Source organism: Panicum virgatum, chromosome 5N (genome assembly GCF_016808335.1).
Source record: "Panicum virgatum strain AP13 chromosome 5N, P.virgatum_v5, whole genome shotgun sequence".
Lineage (NCBI taxonomy): Eukaryota > Viridiplantae > Streptophyta > Magnoliopsida > Poales > Poaceae > Panicum > Panicum virgatum.
Window position 1 is genome coordinate 10813802 of NC_053149.1, and position 19915 is coordinate 10833716.

A 19915-nucleotide genomic window follows, 5' to 3' on the forward strand; every position below is an offset into this window, starting at 1 on the left:
ACACACACATACATATACTTATATTGCACATGAAGAACAAGTTATTATTTGTAAAATATAATACAAATTGTTACATAGCCTGTACATATGTTGTGATTACATATTCAACATAAATTGATAGTTGTATAAAGCAACTTCAAAATATACCAAATATGGATCTAGTTTTGTAGATCTCTTTACAAAGAATACAATTGTGCAAACAAATTTAAAATATAATTTGTGATGAGAGAGTTATGCTTATTTGAAGGTAATATGTCCATTTTGTAATTGTGACATCAGCGATGATGTCAGCTGAAAGCGATAGTTTCTCTAGATGTTTTTGCACGGCTAACCAGCCATGATGGGCGCGCGCGCCAGCAGGGAGCGGAGGTGCGCTTCCGTCACAGGATAGGGTCGCGCGGTCGCTTTCAGCGCGATCCGTCGCGCCTTATCCCGGTCCAATAAAATAAAAAACTCCTCTGAGAAAAAATCAGCCCGACCAAATCGTAGGCCACTCCTGCCGTGTTCTTGTACGAGAACTTCTGCTAGTATGCTTGTACGAACTAATATCTAGTACGCTCGCTAGGCCTGCTTACTCCTCTGATAAATAATATCTAGTATACTAAGGTCGTGTTTAGATCCAAAATTCTAAAATTTAAAAAATTTGTAAATCATCTGTATGATGTATTAAATATAAAAAAAATCACATTACACAAATGAACTGTAAATCGCGAGACAAATCTAATAAGCATAATTAGGTCGTAATTAGACACTAAATTGCTACAGTAAATCTACCGTAAACATATGCTAATGATGGATTAATTAGGCTCATTAGATTCATATCGTAGTTTACAGACGAGATCTATAATTAGTTTTGTGATTAGTCTACATTTAATACTTCAAATGTTGAAAGATTTCCTTCCAAAAATCCAAAATAGATGAACTAAACAAACCCTCATTAAACTTTTGTTGTATCATGATTTGGCAGCGCTATTGCTGTGTTCTTAAAAAAAATCGTAGGCCACTCAATCGAACGTTGTTGTTTGGTCAACGTTGGATGGCGGAGCAAGAAAGAGAATCAGAACATTGTCAGGCACACTGACAGGCAAGCTGATGCTAAACACGAAATGTTTTCTTGGGGTTATGAAGCCGTGTCTCAGGCAACAGGCCGAAAACGGTATGGCATACAGCACTACAGCATCGATCATATTGTACGAGTACATGCTTATCACAAGGCGTGGTGGTAGTAAGAGGGTATCAGTTCATCAGTCATCAGACCGCTAATCACTTAATCAGTAATCACTGGCGTCCCTACCCGCTCCGGCCGATCTTCCTGTGCGGCGCAACTGGCGGCGCGGGCGGCGAAGGTGGAGCGCCGCCGCCTGGGTGTCTGCACTCGGGTTCCGGGTCGGGGCACTCGTGGTGCACGTAGCCCCGGCTGCGGCGCCGGCGGCGCCCAGCCCCCGTGCCCTCCGTCCGGAATTGCAGCCGAGTCATCTGCATCCGCATGCGTGTTCAGTTCTGCACCAACCACCACCGATCAACGATAGCTTTGATACACTACTATTATTTGGTCACGCCATGCGCGTGCATACCTTTGACCTCCGAGCAGTCGACGACGACGGAGCTGGAGAAGATGACAGCCAGGGCGATCGTCGTCGCAAACATGCAGAGGAAAGGAGAGCACCTCTTGGCCATGATTCAGCTTGCCTTGCAGCCTTGGCCGTCTCCATCCTAATCCTAATCGCCTTTTATAGACAGTATTAGGCAGTAGTCTAGAGCTGAAAGTATTTTCCTAGCTAGCCGTTGACCTTGACCTAGAAGACCTTCGCCATCCGGATGGCCCCCGATTTTGATGCCGCGGGAAGAAGCAAGCTCCGACACAGGACGGGTCAACGGTCAGTCTGTGCGGCTGTACCTCAGAATTAGAGCAAGTTTAATAGTTTGGCCGGCTGCAGGCTGCAACGAGCGCGATGGTGGTGCTAGTATTTGATGCATAGCTGGTTGCTTAGCCAATAGCAGCACGTGCAGCGCGTCTTCGCCGACCGCAGCGGGCACGTCGCGAGACGGTCGGTCTGTTCTCTCTCTTTATTTTTCTCTCTTTATTAATATGAACCGTCGCTTATCATAATACTTGCTTTTATGCTATTCGGTATACTTGCCAGCTTCATTTCTTCCAAGCTGTGACGACTCACGGTTATTTTACATTGGTCTTCGACTTCGGAAGTTGAAAGCGCCCAATATGGCGATCTCAAAACAAAAGTGATTTATTTACAGCCATGCTGTCGCCATTACAGAGTCAGCCGAGCAGTCCACTAGACCAGGTACCGAAGACCGGTTGGGATGTTGGTCAAACATTTCGGAACTAAAAAAGAATTCTTCTATGTATTTCGGAACTAAATTATATCATGTCATATGTTCACCAAATAGATTTACTCATGTGGAGTCAAACAAAATTGGATGTTTCATTTTATGATTTTATTGTTATTTATTATAATTTTTCAAAAAAAATCCATAATAAATATAAAAGAAAAGAAGAAGAAAACCACTAAGAAAAATCAGTCAAGAAGGTTATTTGTCCAATATCGCGAGCCTAAGAAATCAAAATACCCGGTTTTGAAGTCTACAGTGGAAAGGTAAACTCGATCCACAATTTAGAGAGAGGTAAATAGAACTTTTACCTTTCCTTTATCCAAGGGCAGCTGGCTCGGGCCGTTTCGGGCTGCCCACACAACAAAAAATGGAAAATATGTTTCGGGCTAGGCCCAATTTGTTTCAGGCTAGGCCAGATTTCGTTGCCCAAGCCCGTCAGTAAGGCGCTTTTTTCATTTCTATTTTAAAAAATAAAAAAAATCAAAAATATATGTTGGTTTTGTAAAATTTCAAATATGGGGGCCTGTCGCCCGTGTAGTAGGCGACAGGACCTATCTGTAATTTTTTTACAGATATGTCCCTATGCAGAAACGTTGCGCTGTGGGAGGACCGGTCGCCAACCCCCCCCCCCCCCCCCCGGCGACAGGGAGGCCGGTCGCCCCCCCCCCCCCCCCCCACCGGGCGACCGCCTCCCCCTCCTCTATATAAGCCGTGAGGCCCCCTTCTCCCCACATTTGAGCCCAAAAAATCCACCAAAAATCTAGAAAAAAAGGAGAGGGGTGAGGAGAAGTGAAGCAGCGAAGCCCTGCAGGTAAGTATAATTTTTTGAGTAGTTAAATATAGAATTGTAAATTCTGAATTTCACTCCTTTATTGATATTGCAGCATAAGCCAATGGATGCCTCCAATTCTGGAGGATTTTTATGGACCGAAGAAAAATCTAGTATAATACTTGAAATTATGACACATCTTGTACTGAAGAAGAAGTTTGATCCATTAGCGGATGGTACGATAGATTTAGTAGTGTCCAAAGTACTAGATTTTAAAGATTTGACATTGTTTCGAGGTATATCAACGCAAGATGTGAAGGAACACCTGCTAGAACGCCGTAAGATATACATGAGGGTATGTGAACTTGTGAATCATCCTAATGTTATCGGGTTCATACAAAGTGATTCTAAGATATGGATGCAGTCCGAGGTGTATGATATGCACATCAAGGTAACTCTCATTCATGTCTAATCTTTATAGTTATTTGGAAAATATATAGCAAACTCTCAAATTGTTGTGTAATTATATGCAAGGATTACCCTGACGATACGGAAGTGATTAATAAATCAATACCAAATTTCCGTAAATTGGTATGTATCTTCGGTGGAGTTATGCCGCAAACTAGACGAAGGAGGTCGAGAAGATCTTCGGGTTATAGTACTTGGCGTCCGCATGAACAGAGAACCGAAGGTTCGTCGAGTCATTCAGCACCACCTCCAGCACCTACTTCTGTTAACTGGGATGACGACCTAGATGATTTCATACCCCCAAACCATGGCCGCCAACATTTGATGTACCTCCCTCTGTACATGAACCTAGAACCCAAAAAGAGAGGAAGGGAAAGTCGCGAGGTTCTTAAAGGCATACTACACCACCTACTGCACTAGCATCTGTCGACTGGGATGACGACCTAGATGATTTCATGCCATGATCTATAGCATATTGTCTAGATTGTCGCTAGAAGATTCTCTGTATTGTCCATAGAAGATTATCTAAGATGTATTTGCATTTAGTATTGTTAATGTTATACTATTTTTTCGTATAACTAACTATAAATTCGGGCATTCAATGTCGGTAATTCGTACGTAATAGAAAATATAAGAGAGAATATATGCGTAAGCATGAAAAGTAATTGATAATAATAAGAAGTCAACATAGGTGCAATCTCGGTACAAATAAACATCAGAAATACAAATATCGGATACATCTAACCACCCCTACGCTGTCGGACCCTCTTCGCCCTCTGCTGGGCATGGACATGGTCCTGAGAGTAAGTGTGACGATCCAGAGACCTCACGTGTCGCTCAGGACGCAAAGAGGGCTGTGGTGTCTGGTGCTGGGAGTACCCAAGTGGTGCTGATCCTAGCTGTGAAGGCCCCAAGATATCAGGATCACCTAGCTCGCTAGGTGATTCTGAAGTCAAGTTGTTGAGTTCCTCTAAGGTCACGCCAGCGTTATCTGGAACAAACGTGTCCGAGACGAACCCTGCGTAACATATAAAAGTAAACCAACATATGTTTTGTTAAAAATATAGTGAGTGTATTGAGAGATTGTTTTGTACCAGGTCGTAAGGAGGAGGAAGGTCCGACTCCCGCATCTGGATAGAATCCTACAATTGAAATTAGGATATTAGCGTATACTCCTGTCACTCGTCATAACATGTAGAAAGTAAAATATGAAATATAAACTAACCTGTGTAGGGTGGTGTGTGTGTCGGTGGTCCCATCTCTGAGTACGGTCCCTAAACTGGTGGTAGCCCTCCAAACATTCCCATCCCCTACTGTGGAATGAACTAGGATCCTTGCTGGCCCAAATGGCCAGTATGGCCGAACGCAGAAGAGGGACCATATCCTGTTTGTGATATTAGTAAATGTATAGCATCAATTCATTTGATTGAAAAGAGGTATATACGTTACCTCTAGTACTGAAGTACTGGTGTGGCAGATCTGGCTGAAAGGTCGTCTCGTGCGTGGAAGCTAGACACTGGAACGACGACGAGGCCTGGGACGATACGTGACTATCTTCATACTGCACACGGCTCCCCATGTTGTGCAGTACTGAATGCAGATGGTCTCGAGTCCTCGACCATGCATCTGCCTGCTCAGTCTGGGTCATAGCGGATCCGTGACGTACCCTCGTCAGGTAACTCATGCAGTCCGCCTCCATAATGTTGCAAAGACGAAACTGTGAACGATATAGTAAAGGGACATTTAGTGCCACATGAATTATCTTATGAATTATGTATAAGGAAACATGACGAATAAAGTCACCGCGCCTGCTAGTGCCTCCGCGTGGTGATGGGCATAGCCATCCCGAGGACTCACCTCGTGTGCCGGGTTAGTGTCAACATAAACCATACGAGCCCGAGTTCGCGGTAAGTACCAAGTCAGGTATGCCCTAAAGGAGCTGTCTGTGTGTGGTCCTGTCAGATCGACCAAGTGCTCATCTGCATGCGCCCATTCGTCCACCCACGACTCCATCATGGTGAGCCAAATGGCTGAGCACGGCATGCCTCTTCTTGACAACCTGCAAATGTTGTTGACGAAGAAATGTTAGATTCGATACGAATGTATGATCCAATTACGTTCAGAAATACCTGTGGTCGTGGCGACTAACACGCTCCAACGTGGTGGGCACCGGAAACTCCTGGCGCTGCCCAAACTGTCTCATGACTCTCTGGGGGCAATGCGCCTCAACCACGATGTCGTATACCAGGATGGCTGTAGTAAGCCACATGCCCGCATTTGCGGAGCAGTGCGAAGACAGGCCTCCTGGTGCACGGGTGGCCACAATGTCTGGGCTGTACGGCTCCCAGACAACGTCCTCTGGCGTCAGCATGTCGAGCTCCTGAACAAACTCAGGATATGCGCGTCTAACCTGCGCATGCGCCCATAACCTCTGCACAACCAAAAGGTAACAGTAAGGTATGCTTAATGTATGGTGTACCAATGCATAAGAAAAGAAGAATTTTGACGAACGTACCTGACGCCAGAGCTAGAGAGTCCCCATCGTGGGTCTATCGTCCTCGAGATCGCCGTACAAAGCCTCGTGATAAGGCGCGTGGCTTACGATGGGGCGACCAACCGCTAGCCTCTCGTAGGACCAAAGCTGAAGCAGTAGTGGGCACCCCGTCAGGATAGCTTCCTCACGTGTCTTAGTACAGCTGTCGCAGAGTCCACGGTATGTGGCGGCAAGTACCGCCGAACCCCAGCTGTAGGGCGGTACGTCCTCATCCGCAACCGCAATCTCCCGTGCATACGGGATGAGAATCCTGTCCACCGAGTTGCCATGTGTGTTGTTGAACATGCTGTAACCGAACAACCAAAGCAGGTAGGCCTCCAAGGATCTGGTCACACTGTTCTCGTCGGCATCCGGATCCAACTGGGTGAGCTACATAAACAAATAAGATGGAGGGTTCCAGCTGACAAAGAATCATATAAATTGAAAAAATTAAACGTAAATATGAATAGAATACGTACCGCGAACTGTAGCAACCAGGTCTTGGAAGGGCCTGCTGCTCACGGGTGCGGCATGATCGGTCCCGCTTCTTCCACGCGCTGTACCAGGGCAAAACGGTCCTCCAGATCATTTTTCCACGAAGAAGGCACCACACGCGGACCTACAGCCTCCCCCACGATAGGGAGACCGAGCAGGTAGGCCACGTCCTGCAGCGGCGGAGCCATCTCTCCGCACGGAAGGTGGAACATGTGTGTCTCCGGCCTCCATCTGTCGACGAGCGCTGTCAGGAGGGATCGGTCGAGCTTAAAAAGCCCACCCTCCACAAGACGGCCCAGAGTCAGTAGACCTGCCTCGTGTAACCTAAAATATTTTACCAAAAAAACGAAAAGTTAGTATGGAAATTGGAGTAAAGAAATGAAATAAACTATAATATTTCAGTACATACCTGTCAACCCAATCCGGGTGTATAGAGACAATCTCCGCCGGTGGACGAGGACGTAGCACTTGGAGTGCTCTGTGCTCAACTGCTGCGAAGAAAGACCGGTGGCTCGAGTCGATAACTGGTTCTAGCAATGACTCCATACCTACATTAATAAATGGAAAAAAAGTTCGATACAAGATAAGACAAAGGTTTCGTACAAAAGCCAACGCATGATTACTACATAGGTACACAGAGAGTTAATACGTTCTGTTGAATACATCAAAGCTCTGTTCTCTTATTACTTAGGTACATATATCATCAATACAGGAATACATAGCTACAGAAGGATGGATAAACAATGTTGGATCATGACACCGAGTGCCTTCCACGAGCAATTCTCGCCGATGGTGGTCTGAACATAGGAGGTGCTCCATCTGTGGGATTTCCGGAAGGACCCGCTTCAGCATCATCGTGAAGTGCATTCTGTGGACACTTCTTGTAGTTGTGACCTAAAGCTCCACATTGGCTGCAACGCTTTTGAGCCTTGCTTGCCTTCGACTCGTCCATGCCATTCCGAATACGACGTGTCTGGCGGCGGCCTTTACCTTTCTTAGCGTCTGGGTTAGGAACATAAGTCTTAGGCTCATTGTCCACAATGAAAGATCCTACTATGCCAATCCCATATATCTCATGTCCCCAGGTGCTTGTAGCTGCCTCCTTGCTAAAGTACGGTGAAACAAATATTCCTGGCTGCAACCCCGACTCTGCACAGGCCGCAATGACGTGCAAGCATGGCAAATGCAATAACCTAGGCTTCATGCAGGAGCAAGAGGTACTGCCATCGAGTCTAATCAAAGTCTCTTGGACCACCCTGTGTCGACGGATGCCACAGCCTGTTCTATCCTTGCACAGAACCTCAAATCTATGCTCCATTGTACCTGTTGAGATGACGCGGTGCTGTTTGGCCTTTGCTATCTTTTCTTTCATGTATTCTGTTACTCTTCTACAGAACTGAATTTGAGGGTTGTTTATGTTTATGCTAGCAGCCATATACCGCTCTCTGAAATACTTCATGCATCCATACATGATGAACTCAACAATTCTCACAAGAGGAAGGCACGACAACACCGCATGACCATATTGAAACACTCTGCATGGTTCATTGTCTGAATACCGTACCGCATTCCATTGGTATCATAAAGGAATGACCATTTCTCCTTCGGTGCACCTCGAATCCAGTGTGAAAATGGCTTCTCAATTGAAGCCCTTTCCTCTGCAGACTGACGACTGCTGCTCCCTGCAAACCTAGCCTTCACTTGCTCTGCAGTCAACTGATCAAGCATCTGCCATAGAGCATTAAACTTCCTCTGTTGATTCTGGATGCACAACCTCTTAAACATGTTCATAAGGTCCTTGTTCTTGAAGTGGTCATAGAAGTTTGCACCCATATGCCTAACACACCACCTGTTTCGAACATCGGGCCAAATAGGAGGCATTGTCCCAGTTCCGCCTTGTAATTTTAGTATTGCTTGTAGCAGACCGGCGTGCTTGTCGCTTATGAGGCAAACATCTGGACGTGCAGCAACAATGTGAACCTTCACTCGTTCAAGGAACCAATACCAACTGTCTAAGTTCTCATTTTCAACAAAAGCAAATGCAATCGGAAGTATTTGTTTGTTGCAATCTATCACGATTGCGGTGAGTATCTGACCTTTATATTTTCCAGTAAAAAATGTGCCATCAATGCATATCACCGGAAGACAGTACTGAAATGCTCTTACACAAACACCAAGATAAAAGAAGGCTCGTTGCAGAATGCTTTGTCCCCTAGTCATAGTTGGTATGAGACTTGTGTCATAAAAGCTCCCAAGATTCCTAGCTACAACTTGGGACAACATGCGAGGTAGGTTATCGTATGATGCCTCATATGTGCCAAACCTCATCACGAACACCTTTTGTTTAGCCCGCCATGCCTTCAAATAACTGATGGTGTATTGGTAAGTTTGCTCAATATGTCGAACAATCATTTTTGGCTCATAATTTAGATTATCCATAATCAGCCCATACATTTGTTTTGCCACAAAGTCGGATGAAATGTTGCGATGCGATTGCTGAACTTCTGAAATCAAACATGTATGCTCTGTCACAATAGAACATTTCCAGTTCGACTTCCATTTCCCCTTGAATGCATGTACTCGCCATGGGCAGCCATCGTTGACACACTTGACCTCATATTCTTTACGGCCTGACTTCACGACTCTAAATTCTCTATTCAAAGATACGGCCCATAGTTTCACATCATCTTTAACAGCTTCAATGTTAGGATAAGTAGCACCCTGCACTATCTCATTGTTTCTGTACTCCCACTCCTGATGTCGTACATCTTCTACAACAGGCACGCCAAAACCATGCTCCTTCCACTGTTTTGGCAGTAAGTACTGCTCGTCATCAGATGAGCAATCATATTCTCCATCTCCATTGCGGCCTGGTCTTCTGCCTCCATCTCATCAATGATGCTATGTATCCGCTCTCCCTCATCAGCGAGGCCCTGTGGTCTGATGTTATGGTTCACTAAGTCTTCTGACGTATGTTCGTCAACATAAAGTGCCTCTCGTTGTGTACTCGGAGTTGCTTCATCTTCACCATGTTGGGTTTGATGTTGTGCTTTCTCTCGAGTCTGAACCAAAAGGGTCAGAGGCCACCCACACTCTAAAGCTGCTTCCATATACTTCCGCCAGTCATGTGTGCTGTTTATCATCATCAAATCCCATAATTCACCTTCGACCTCCCAGTTCACAGGAGCCTGGACGGTCATCACATGTGACTCTGGATCAACACGAAAACCACGCTGCAGCCACTTATATATAGAACCAAAACTCCTCTCTAGAGGTTTATCTATGCCGCTAGATGTGGACTTAAAGGAAGAAAGATCTACTCCATTTCGTCCATACAAAACATTGTAGTCACCAAAAAACACTTGAAACTGCATCTTGCTCGACATATCTGTACATCACCGAATACTTATCGAGTCATATTCTTTATTTCACTACATTGTCCACTAATCTGTACAAACTAAGTACAGATTTTAGCTACAACATATAAATATTCATAACTAAGTGATGACACTCAAATTCGTCGAAACCAAGATTCAATTTATGCACCGCTTCGTATAGAAAAATATACGAGGTATGCGATCCTAAAATACTTCTATTCTAATTCATAACTACTTTACAAATACGTCTCGAATAGTACTTAAATTATAATAATAAACGTGTGCATTTAGATTCAAAATCTAATTCGTCAAAACTAAGATTCAATTTATCGACCGCTCCGTATAGAAAAATATACGAGGTATGCGATCTAAAAATATTTCTACTCTAATTCATAACTACTTTAGAAATACTTCGCTAATAGTACTTAAATTATAATAATAAACATGTGCAATTAGATTCCAAATCTAATTCATCTCTAATAGTTTTTAAATTATATTTCGTAATTAAATGGTTCTAGTATAGCACTAATTAAATCATATTACTCTACAATAGCAATGTAACAATACATAAGCTAAATCGAACAAAACATAACTCAAATTTACTCACCGGAAGATGAAAAGGCCGCAATCCGACAGGGCTTCGCCACTTCACTTCTCCTCACCCCTCTCTTTTTTTTTGGATTTTTGGTGGATTTTTTGTGCTCAAATGAGGGGAGAAGGGGGCCTCACGGCTTATATAGAGGAGGGGGAGGCGGTCGCTCGGGGGGGGGGGGGGGCGACCGGCCTCCCTGTCGCCCGCGGGGGGGGGGGGGGGTCCCCCCACAGCGCAACATTTCTGCACAGGGACCTATCTATAAAAAAAATTTACAGATAGGTCCTGTCGCCTACTACACGGGCGACTGGGGGCCTGTCGCCCCCTACCCAGGCGACAGGCCCCCATATTTGAAATTTTACAAAAACAACATATATTTTTTATTTTATTATTTTTTAATATAGAAATGAAAAAACGCAGCAAAGAGATAACAAACGCCCTTATGTGAGGAAGAACGACTAGTTTACAAGCAAACTAGCAAAGATCGTCGAAACTCTCGTCCGGGAGGGACCCCGTCAGGGTGTGAACGTCGCCGGACGTGCCCTAGGTTGACCAGCAAGCCTTAGGATGCCATCTCTTGTCATGGAGATCAGAAAACGAACAGCATGGAGAGGTTGGAAGAGAATTAGGGTTTGTAGAGAGGTAAAAGTTGATTTGTTCGATTGGACGTGTATCAATCGGCCGTAACACTTTATATTTATAGGGTGGGGTGGTCTGCACCCATTAAGAGTCGAAACACTTACAAATCCCACATCAAAATATAACTCCTAACTCGAATTGGACTTTTCAGACCGGTCTGACCGGTCTCCGGACCGGTATGACCGCCCCAGGGCCGGTCAGACCGGGGTGCAGGTCTTCCGGGAGGCATAACTTCCTCATCCGGAGTCTAAATTGGACGTTCTATATATGCATTTCGATCATCTCGATGAGATATAGGCAATGGTGAAGTCCAATTATTAATTTGAAAAAGTTTTCTTGACCAGTCTCACCGGTTTAGATGACAGGTTTGATCGGTTTCCTCTAATTGTCCACCAAACCTTAACTGTGCCAATTTTAAGTGTCAACATATGCCCTCCTGTTTCTTGGTAAAGTTTGCGCACCAAGAAACATTTCTCCAAACCAAAACTGTACTGAAATAATGAAAAGCACAGATGCACCAATCACATCTTCTCTTCAACGATGAAGGAATTCGAGCAATCACATATTTTGATATGGCCCAACAATAGTTTCATCTTGCTGCTCATGTTCCTGTGTCTTCAGTGAGATGACCAGCCTGAGTACACATCACCTCGGCTATATGTATTTGAAATATCAATCAAATTCCTTCTCACATCCATAAATGCACAAATTGACCAAATTACGATCAAGAGTAATTTGATCTTTTCAATGTCTTCTAGAATTAGAACTGGGATCAATAATGACTAAAGATAGTATCCACCAGCCTCACATCCATGAATCAAAAATCTCTAGCCAAAATAAAAAAACTTGTTCGGCTTGCTTCAGCAACTTAATGGGTTAACTCGGCTGCATCATAATTTTAAGCCACCATAGCCGATTTATTGCCTCCTGCAGGAAAAAGGGTCAGACCAGTCTTATGAGCGGTCAGACCGGTCTTGGAATCCGCTCAGATCGGTATCCTGAGCCGGTTGGACCGGTCTGTCTAGAGAGTGTACTTTGGCATCCACAAACATCGGTCTTGTGATATGAACTTGACTTTTTCTAATCATATAGCCATATGTTTGATTTGTCAAAATATCAGCTCTATTATTGCCATGTCTAGATGTATGATAAATGATGAATTCGGCAAAGCAAGACGTCACATCTAGCCATTCTCATAATAAGCATATAGTGATCCAAGTAAGCATTAATTTAACTCAGGAACTAGATGCACCTATCAACACTTGAATCACCAAACACTTTGGATATTTCACAGCTATGGATTTCAAGATTTCAAGCTCGAATACAAAACTTCATATTCGGCTTAATTATTGGTGTAAAGTATTTAAACCGGCTATATGTCTCAAAATAGCATCACTTGATGAAACAAAAATAGCACCAATGTCTTGAGAACACTTTCAAGCCGATTCAACGAAGTATAAAATCCATAGGGAAAATACACAACTTACAAACATCTTGTGGCAGAACCACCTGAATTATCCCGGCTCAAGTGCGCTGGCCATCACCATAAAGGCAACATCGACTCAAACACACTTCAAACGGAACAATTCTTGGTCTGTCGGGTAACGTCCCGATACAACCATCGGTTCTCGGATCGAACAAGCATACCCCGCACGAAGGCGAGTCCAGAGATATTACAACCATACATATTTTACAACACAGTCATAGTAGTTATTACAAGAAGTTTAAAACATTATTACAGATCCAAACTTAGTAAAGCATTATACAAGACATAAGTTTCATGTTCAGAGTTTAAGCCGCGGAAAGAAAACTCGACTGTTACAACACGTCACAAAAGTATACCAAGCTAGCCCAAGCAAGGTATCACTCATCGGGGTCATTGCCGGCCGAAGACGGATCCCACTCTATGGACCAGCCAGGAGGCAAAGAGCAGGGCCAAGACAAACTAGCGATCTGGTCCTCAAAACTCATACCTGAAAAAGGTTTCAACAGCAAGGTTGAGTATTCTAATACTCAGCAAGACTTAACCGTCAACGGATATACTTAGACCACCTAGCTAGACTATGCAGGGTTTTGTAGGCTCTGGTTTTTCTTTTACTGAAAAGCAATAAAGAGTAGGTCCTTACTTTCAAATTTTAGCTTCCAAGATTCTAGTTGATTAACAATTCTATGTAAGCCACTACTCCTATTCAACCATGGTAGAACTTTAAGCAAACATCAAGATTGATCATCATAATGTTACTCTTATTACTCTGTGTGGCAAAGGGATCAAGCAGTCCCAAACCGTGAGATGCGGATGATTCGAATCGAAATTTGTTGAGCTGGCCAGGCAGACCTAACACACACGTTTGGAACACCGTCGGGTCGTTCCCAAACAACCGTTAACCTTTCTTTCCGGCTTGTGGATAGGGTCACTCTCCCCGACTACAGGGCACCAACCTCGTCCCTGCACCCGTGGTGTTGCGCAACATAAACATAAATAAAACCTATCTCTAAGAGAGAGTGAAAGGTATATCCACTCCCCGGTCCGATCGGCTACTAGGCTTACCGCGTACCATATTTACGGCATGTGGCTAGTACGTTCAAAAACTTAACCACCGCTATCACACACCGCGACCTTAGCAGAATTTATCAACACAGACGGGGTCTCACCCAAGGTCATGATATCAAACACGACCCCGTCCGTCGTCCTTATATTGATAGCAGATAGTAAACAAGCAATTCCTATAGAGCTCGCGAGTGACAGGCAATCACTCGACTTTTACCGGTCCTATAAGCTTAGCAATTATTCGAACTCAGGTCTAGTGTTCAGTACATAGGTTCCTAGGATCATGCATCTAGGGTTTCAATTCAAATCCTAAGAACTATAAATACACAAGTAAGTAATAACGAAAAATTGTAATAATTTGAAATATGGGTTATGTCCGGGGCTTGCCTTCTCGATAGTCGCTAGCTAAAACAGCCTTATGCTCTTCCGGACTTTGGTTCGGGTCTTCAGTCAGTACAGCAGCGTTCACCTGGACTTCTGGATCACCTCCTTCAGACTCTGGGATCAACTCGTACGTCCCGTCCGATAAAACAGTCGTATCTATATGTGATGCAAGAACAGTATTATAAACATACACACGAGGTGAAGACACTGCAGTCTAACAATTAGCAAACAAACTTAACACTTGGGCAGTCATTTATGGAGTAGCTAATTACCATCACTTAATCCACAAAACAACATGATCAACTTCACAAAAGAACTACACTATCTTCAAAAAGCAAGTGGTAGTTGTTTCCTATAGCAAATAAAACATGGTTTGCTAATAAATCAACAACTCAATACTCAAAAAGTAAGAAACTCAGAAAAAATTACACTAAATAGAAGGTATAAAGAGTAATTAATACTGAAAATTTCATATCAATTCATGCAGCCAATTAATCAGAAAAATTCAATTAATCAGACAACACCTAGAACAAGATTGAATTCTACAGAACAGACGACAACACTTATGAAGCTAAATATTATTCATAACATGACTAATATTCTTAATAACGTTCCATAAATTTTTCAGAATTTATTTATACAAAAAACTGAAGTAATAATTTTGAGAAAATTAAACCACATATGAAAAAGCTAATTAGTAAAGGAAGTTCTATAGTGTTTATGGTTCTGAATTTTTAAAGACATGGATATATGACAAAAATAGAGTCACAGAAAAATTCGCAAAATTGTCTAAGCAAGGAAACTATTTATCAAAATTAAATCTTACTTAACAAGCATTAAATCAAAGATATAGCTATACAGCTCTAAAATTTCCCAAACTTGGGTAACAGCAAGGTTGTAATGATATGCAAGCATGCAAAAAGTTTGACACTCAGAAATTAAATATTTCTACCAGCACAAATATATTAGCATAACTAGTAGATCAAGGAATCATGAAACTTTGACCTATCTAATTATGTCAAATAGGCTTCAAATTTTTACCGGACACTAGTAATATTGCAATACACAATCAAACCAAAAATCATATGCAGTTGCTGAGTAGAACTCCTATAACAAATAAATCTTGTTTATTTTTTCCTTTTTCTTGGATTAAAATACAGACAAAAAATGAAGATGTGCATGTAACAAAACTTGTATTTCTTGTAACAAGGATTCCAAAACATTTGGATTTTCATTTTTCTAATTTTTCTACGAATTTCTAGGCATTTTCAAAGTTCAGCATAAAAACAAAAGGAAAAGATCTAAGAACTTGCAGCTAGGCCCCTAGAGGTTTTCAAATCCTAACAAAAAGGTCCCTGGCCGGAGTCAGAGAAGGGGAGGGAGGTTTGGTCGGCCGATTCCGGCAGGGCTCGTCGCCGGCGGTGAGGGTGGAGGGGCTGGGGAGGTTCACCGGGTCAGGGCGCACCTGTAGGTGTGCTTGGCCGGGTCTAGAACGGTCGGAGGAGGCGGGTCCGCTGCGAGCAGGGCGGCGGTGGCGGAGGAGAATGGCGGCGAGGGTGCTCCGGTGGGTTCTGGGCGAGGAGGAGAGGTCTGCGAGCTGCGCGAGAACGAGGCGAAGCTAATGGTGGGGTCAGCGCGGGCAGAGTGGGTCTAGAATGGCGGGTCGACGGTGAGCTTCGAGCTCGCCGGCGTTTGGGCGGGGCGGCTACGGTGTTCTGGGGGCTCTGGGCTGGGAGCTAGTGAGTGAGCAAGTGGATTGGGTTGCTGGGGTGCTCTGGGTGCTGGGGCGCGCGAAACAAAAAGCGGCGGGGCTCTATCTCGTGCTGTCCACGGCGGCAGCGAGGTGGCGGCCGGCGGAGCCGTGGGGGCGCGTGGCACGGGGAGGAGAGCTCCAGCGCGAGGGGAATTGGGTCCAGGAGGCCGCGAGGGCGCCGCGTGGGGCGGTGGGCGAAGCAGGAGGTGGCATGCGGCCTCCGCGGCGGCGGGCGGCGCAGAACTGTGCCGGCGGTGGTGAAGCAGAGAGGGAGGCTGGAGGTTGAAGAAGCTGGACTTCTTTGTAAATTCCGAAAAGATCAGGGGTCCCACTGTAAAACTAAAATATCTCCTAAACTAGGGCTCAAATGAAAAAGTGTCCAACATGAAAGTTGTTCAACTTTTCAAGATCTACAACTTTGGTGTTGTGCAAAAATTAATTTAACCAAAAGTTAAAGAGGTATTTTGAAAACATAGGAAGGATTTTGAATTTAATGGACTTTTGTCTTTTCCAATGCAAATTCACCTCAAATTCAGACTAAAAAGTAAAATTTTCTGCGATGTAATGATTGCACTGAATTTTGCAAATAAACCCTCCACCAAAACAATAATCACACTTCCTATTCAAATAAAACTATTAGAATGACCCTACATCAATTCATATTTACACAAATGGGCCTGATATTTTTAAAATAGACCCTTACTCAAGCAATTTCACACATGAAGCACAGAAAATAAATGTTGTTCTACTGTGCAGACACCTAGGGTGTCACAGCCTTCCCTCCTAAAAGGAATTTCGCCCCGAGATTATAGGAAGAAAAGGAATGGAAAGGTTTGATACCTGAATTTGTTCTAAGAAAGTCGGGAAAGTTTCTTTAGAGAAAATTTTCAGTATCCCAAGTGGCTTCTTCCTCAGTATGATGATTCCACTGGATTTTGTACATTTTAACTTTCTCCCTTCTAGTACTTCTTTCTTTGGTGTCAAGAATTTTGATTGGGTACTCAGCGTAAGATAAATCAGGTTCAATCTCGATATCTTGTGGTTCAAGAATCTCAGTGGGCACTTTGATGCACTTCTTAAGTTGAGATACATGAAAGACATCATGAATTGCAGCCAACTGAGAAGGAAGACGAATCCGGTAAGCAATTGGTCCACAAGTTTCGATGATTTCAAATGGTCCGATGTATCGGGGTGCCAATTTCCCTTTTATGCCGAAGTGTTGAACACCTCTAGTAGGAGATACTCGCAAATAAACGAAATCCCCTACCTTGAACTGTAAAGGATCTCTTCTTTTGTCTGCATAACTTTTCTGTCTTGATTGGGCTACTTTAAGATTAGCCTGGATAACTTTGACTTTCTCTTCTGCCTCAGTAACTAGATCTGGCCCAAATACTTTGCGTTCTCCAGCTTGTGACCAACTCAAAGGAGTTCGACACCTTCGACCGTATAACGCATCAAATGGTGCCATTTGCAAGCTGGATTGATAACTGTTATTATAGAGAACTCTGCCAGTGCTAGGCACTTATCCCAGATCTTGCCATATTGAATAGCACATGCCCTCAACATGTCTTCAAGAATTTGATTGATTTGTTCGGTTTGCCCATCTGTTTGTGGATGATAGGTTGAACTACAAATCAATTTAGTTCCAATGGGATTCTTGCAATTGCTCCCAAAAACATGCAATAAATTGAGCCCCACGATCAGAAATGATCGTCTTTGGAACTCCATGCAAACGGACAATCTGGTCGAGATAAATCTCTGCATACTTTTTGGCAGAATAAGTTGTATTCACCGGAATAAAATGAGTGGTTTTGGTGAGTCTATCAACGATTACCCAAATAGAATCATGCTTCTGCGAAGTGTTGGGTAAGCCAACGATAAAATCCATACTGATGTCCTCCCATTTCCAGGATGGAATGAGTAAAGGTTGGAGAGTACCAGCTACTTTCAAGTGACTAGCTTTAACTCTTTGACAGACATCACACTCAGAAACATATTTGGCGATCTCTCTTTTCATTCGAGTCCACCAGAAATTCTGTTTAAGATCCTGATACATCTTGGTACTACCGGGATGAATAGAAAACTTTGATAGATGTGCTTCATCAAGGATTTGTTTTCTAAGCTGGTGATTCTTGGGTACAACAAGACTAAATTCAAACCATAGAACTCCTTTATGATCCACTCGGAAACACCTGTACTTTGCTTCTCCTTGGGATAATTTTTCCTTGATGATTTTGATACCTTCATCATGTAATTGTGCCATGATGATGCTATCATGAAGTGTAGGCTCGACAGCTATATGGTTCAGACTTCCTTGAGGTACCATTTCTAGATTTAGTTTCATCATTTCCTGGCATAGAGTTTTGTTGAATGGCTCTACAAATAGACAATGGCATTGTGACTTGCGGCTGAGTGCATCCGCAACCACATTAGCCTTTCCTGGATGATAGTGCACTTCTAGATCATAATCCTTTATCAATTCTAGCCAACGTCTCTGTCTCATGTTGAGATCAGCTTGGGTGAAGATATACTTGAGGCTCTTATGGTCAGTATAAATGTTACAATGAGTTCCCATAAGATGATGTCTCCAGAGCTTAAGAGCATGTATGATAGCTGCTAATTCCAGATCATGTGTTGGATAGTTCTTTTCATGATTCCGGAGAGCTCTTGATGCATACGCGATCACCCAGTTGTCTTACATAAGTACACAACCAAGTCCCGTACCAGAAGCATCACAATAGACATCAAAAGGTTTGGTACTGTCTGGTGTAGCCAGCACTGGAGCAGTAGTTAATCGTGCTTTGAGAGTTTGAAAAGCTTCTTCATATTTATCATCCCAAACAAATTTCACTCCTTTCTTTAATAACTCCATCATAGGCTTGGCCATTCTGGAGAAATCAGGAATGAATCGACGATAGTATCCAGCTAAACCGAGAAAACTGCGAATCTGATGGTTTGAAGTAGGAGGTTCCCAATCCACCACTTCTTGCACTTTAGTTGGATCAACTGATATACCTTCACTGGAGATAGTATGACCTAAAAATTTCACACTATCTAGCCAATATTCATATTTGGAGAATTTGGCATAAAGGTGATGATCTCGTAATCATTGAAGAATGGTGCGTAAATGCTGAGCATGATCTTTTCATTCTTGGAGTAGATCAAAATGTCATCGATGAACACAACAACGAATTTATCAAGCTCCGGCATGAAGACTGAATTCATCAAGTACATAAAATATGCTGGAGCATTAGTAAGACCAAAAGACATAACCAGATACTCATAGAGTCCATATCTGGTCGAGAAAGCTGTTTTTGGAATGTCACAAGGCTTGATCTTTATTTGATGGTAGCCAGAACGAAGATTAATCTTAGAGAAAATCTTGGCTCCAGCTAACTGATCAAACAAGATATCAATGCGGGGAAGAGGATACTTGTTTTTAATAGTGACCGCATTGAGTGGCCGATAGTCAACACATAGCCTCAAACTGTTGTCCTTTTTCTTCACCAACAGGGCTGGACATCCCCATGGTGAAGCACTCGGATGTATAAAACCCTTATCAAGAAGATCTTGAAGTTGGATTTTCAATTCTGCTAACTCATTTGGAGGCATACGGTACGACCTCTTAGAAATAGGGGTGGTACCGGGTTGAAGCTCGATAACGAATTCGATATCTCTATCAGGGGGCATTGCAGGCAAGTCATCTGGAAATACATCTGCATACTCACACACAACAGGAATATCTTCAATTTTAATTTCTTTTGTGGCATAGGCACAAGAGTTGAAGCACTCTCGTTGTAGCAGATAGAGTATGGTGGCTCCTTGATAAGGTGAATCTATCTCAATAGCTCGGGAAGAGATATCTAACAGTACTTTATGTCTTGTCATCCAATCCATGCCCAAAATAACATCCATGCCTTCTAAATTCAACAAGATCAAATCTGTCTTTATCAAATTGCTACCCAACTTAATTGGCACATGTCTAATGATTTGATTGGAAGCTAT

General features: G+C 43.3%; 1 long non-coding RNA gene across 1 annotated transcript; it reads right to left on the minus strand.

Annotated features, from left to right (window-relative positions):
* Window positions 1–1090: 1090 nt before the first annotated feature.
* On the minus strand, window positions 1091–1696 carry LOC120676154. Its single transcript, XR_005675695.1, has 2 exons — window positions 1575–1696; window positions 1091–1500 (listed from the first exon to the last, which is right to left on the minus strand). It is a non-coding gene; the product is annotated as an uncharacterized LOC120676154 (long non-coding RNA).
* Window positions 1697–19915: the final 18219 nt, after the last annotated feature.